At 40.5% G+C, this 3576-nt stretch overlaps 1 long non-coding RNA gene across 1 annotated transcript; it reads left to right on the top strand.

Annotated features, from left to right (window-relative positions):
* The first annotated feature begins 31 nt into the window (after positions 1 to 31).
* Positions 32 to 2290, top strand: LOC118527084 (uncharacterized). The gene is made up of 4 exons (XR_004912953.2): positions 32 to 125; positions 557 to 609; positions 1063 to 1142; positions 1864 to 2290. It is a non-coding gene; the product is annotated as an uncharacterized LOC118527084 (long non-coding RNA).
* Positions 2291 to 3576: the final 1286 nt, after the last annotated feature.

Genomic DNA, 3576 nt, shown 5'->3' with positions numbered 1-3576 from the left:
ATCCATATTGTAATATTCTTGCAATCTCTAAGGATGGACACCCAAAAGAAACCAAGCAAGCCAAACAAAAGTTCAAGGGAATTGTGACTTGTATGGACTGTGGAAGAAAGTTGCAGATCAAAGTGGTAAGCATAAGAAATTTAATCAAAACAATTGTAACAGCATCAGCAGCCAAATCAATAAAAGGAAATCCAGCAGAAATTTCAACAGGGTTTAACTACAGCTCTTGGAATTATAGAAGCTACTAGGAAAAGTAAGTGAGAAAGTCAATGAAATGCACTGTTTAATTCCCTATCTGGCTCTAGCGTTGCTTTTCTTGATTGCATGAAACATTTCTTGAGTAACTTGGGCTTATTTTACAAAATAATAATTCCTCTCTCCCTCTCTATCTTCTTCCTCTCCAATTCCACTCCCCAGGGATTCCTCCTTAATAATAGTTTGGTGTGTAATCCAAACAGGCTTTTCTGTGGCATCGTTCTCCTTATGATAAACAGTTCCTTTAGAGTCAAACCGGAACTAACTATACTTATTAAAAATGGTGAATTTCTATTAACAGGAAACAGCTTTCTTTTCTTTTTTTCTTGAGATGGGGAAGGCAGGCATTAAGAGGTAAGACCATTCTAATTTAATTTCTGGGAAATTGAAACCTGAAAGACAGGAACACGTCTAGCCTCGTGTTCCAAGAAATCAAAACTTTAAAAAGAAGGGAATTTTCTGGGCGCCTGGGTGGCTCAGTTGGTTAAGTGACTGCCTTTGGCTCAGGTCATGATCCCGGAGTCCTGGGGTCAAGTCCCACATTGGGCTCCCGGCTCAACAGGGAGCCTGCTTCTCCCTCTGACCTTCTCCCCTCTCATGCTATTTCTCTCTCTCTCTCAAATAGATAAACAAACAAACAAACAAACAAACAAATAAATAAATAAATAAAATCTTCAAAAAAAAAAAGAAGAAGGGAATATTCTAGTTTGGTTTTTCAGAGAAATCAAAACTGGGCACTCCTCCTGGACTTACTCTTGTCCTGGGGCTCAGGTTTACTATCCATTTCTTCTCTTCTCCCTTGTCAAGCTGCAGACACCCAAACAGATCAGATGTCCAGGAGCTTTCTCTTCAACACCCCGACTCTGAAGAATCTTCTTATTACCGGGGTAAGTACAGACTGCCTGGAGAGACCTGAGCCATGCGTTTTCCACAGAAAGAATGGTCACTAAAAAGGACCACAAAACTCTAAGATGAAAATCCAGGGGCACCTGGGTGGCTCAGTCAGTTAAGCAACAGACTCTTGATTTTGGTTCAGGTCATGATCTCAGGGTTGTGAGATGGAGCCCCACTTCGGGTCCATACTGATCGTGGAGCCTGCTTAAGATTCTCTCTCTCCCTCTCCCTCTGCTTCCCACCCCCCACCGCCCTGACACTGCTCGCACTCCCTCTTAAAAAAAAAGAAAGGAAAAGAAAAGAAGAAGAAAAAAGAAAAGAAAGAAAAATCCACTCTGTGGCTACAGACCCTTCTAGATACATCCACTTTAGGCAAGAGAGGCTTCGGTGGGCATGTCACAGCCACACTTTTCCTGAATGACTAAAACAGACAGTGAGGAGAACTGGGACTCACCTTTCAGCTGAGGCCAGGGGTACAAGATGCAGGACTCCAGTCCAGACAATCTGGCAGAGGTCTGAGACTGACAGTGGTGTAGAGGGTAAGAGAGCAGGCTGATCAAAGATCTGGGGAACAAACTTTCCCATGGGATGGGACCGAGTTAGTGCACTGGCCGAAGCAAAGGGTGTTAAGATTCTTGTCAGTTACCGGACTGTTTGATCTCTATGGGAAAGGTTTCCTTGTTTTTCCTAATGTATACACTGTTTCACTTTCAGGAGGCACTTAAGCCATACTGACCTGGGAGACTCTGACCTAGGTGGATTTTTCCAGGTTGTTTTTGCAAGTGTGTCAAAATACATTTGGCTAGGGGTGCCTGGGTGGCTCAGTCGGTTAAGCGTCTGCCTTCGGCTCAGGTCATGAAACACGGTTCTGGGATCGAGCCCTGTATGGGACTCCCCGCTCAGCGGGAAGCCTGCTTCTCCCTCTCCCTCTGCCCCTCCCCCACTCGTGCACACGCGAGCTCTCTCTCTCTTGCTCTCAATCCCTCTATCTCAAATAAATAAAATCTTTAAAAAAATACATTTGGCTCTTTTCTTCCCCAACATCAATTAAACACACTGGAAAGTGAATTTGCCCAACTTTAACGAGTTCTTTCTTTAAATCCTATTGGAGATGGGGCACAAATGAATATATAATTACGAATAATTCAGCAGGTGGAGAGTAAAGAAATATTTCCTCTGTAATAGGAACATAATCATCTGTAACAACAGATATTTATTTTACTAGAGGCAGGCAATACCTGCATATATTCTGGGTGTTTTCTCTAGACATCAATCAACATACTCATTTTTACAACACAAATATGCTTTTCTTACTTCAGCCATAAATGTAAGATGATTTTTAGACCCAAGTTAAATGAACTGTTTCAATATGTATGTGAACAACAAACTGCTGGAGACCATAATTAGAGCATTGAGGTGGGAGAAAGAAAGAAATCAGAGGAGGTCATCTAATACTGCTTGTAATTCTGACCAGGCATAACTTTTGTGACCTGAGTCTTCATCTGTGAAATACAAGATAGTATAGCATGATGCTGGGGAGCAGAGCCAGGTCTAAAGATGTGGCTTTCCTCTATCCAGTGTCTTTGTGGACTGCAATTTTCTGAGAGGCCCTCATAACCCTACTTCCCCTCACCACAGACCACTCCTTACATTACCATTTCCAAACCGCACACACTCGTTCAGACACACAAACACTCTCTGTGGCTCCCACAACTCAACCCACTTGCGTGGCCCTGACACCAGAGCCCAGGGGTGTGTGTGTGTGTGTGTGTAGACTGATGTTGCCTCAAGTCTTTTTCAAATTAAAAAAATAAAACAAAACCTTCCTGTTACTATCCTAAAATAATGCTTCTCTAGAACACTTTGTGAATATTATCAAACAGATTTTTGTATTTGAGACAATTTTGACTTTCTATTAATTGTTCATGTGGTATTTTATATTAATTAACAGTTTTCTTGTACAATCTTGTATCCTGGGATAAACCCAATTTGGGTTTGTGTGGTGTATGTTTAATAATAGTGATGAAAATAAACTTATATAAGTACAAAGCTGTATGACAAAAACTTCTGTTGTTACCGCAGATTTTTGTTACCCCCTTGCCCCAAATTGACAGTTGCTGGCATTTTGCCAGTTACTTCAAGCCTTTTTAAGATTCAATAAATAAAATATTGTAGATAAATTTGAGGCTCTTTTTGCCTCCCATCTCCAGTTTATTTTTCTCTGAGCATCTTCTCTTGTATTTATTGGCCAGTTATGTTTCTGCTTCAATTCTTTTCAATTATTTTCCCATGTTCCTATTAGATTGTTTAATTTTTTTATTTGTAGACATTCTTTGTATATTCCGATGCTAATACTGTCATTTATGTGTTGCATATATATCCTTTCAACCTATACTTGTTTCTTTTTAAAAAAAACTTTTTATTTTG

This window comes from Halichoerus grypus, chromosome 2, assembly GCF_964656455.1.
Source record: "Halichoerus grypus chromosome 2, mHalGry1.hap1.1, whole genome shotgun sequence".
Lineage (NCBI taxonomy): Eukaryota > Metazoa > Chordata > Mammalia > Carnivora > Phocidae > Halichoerus > Halichoerus grypus.
Note: the sequence above shows the minus strand (reverse complement) of the source record. Positions and strands in the feature narration are given on the sequence as shown.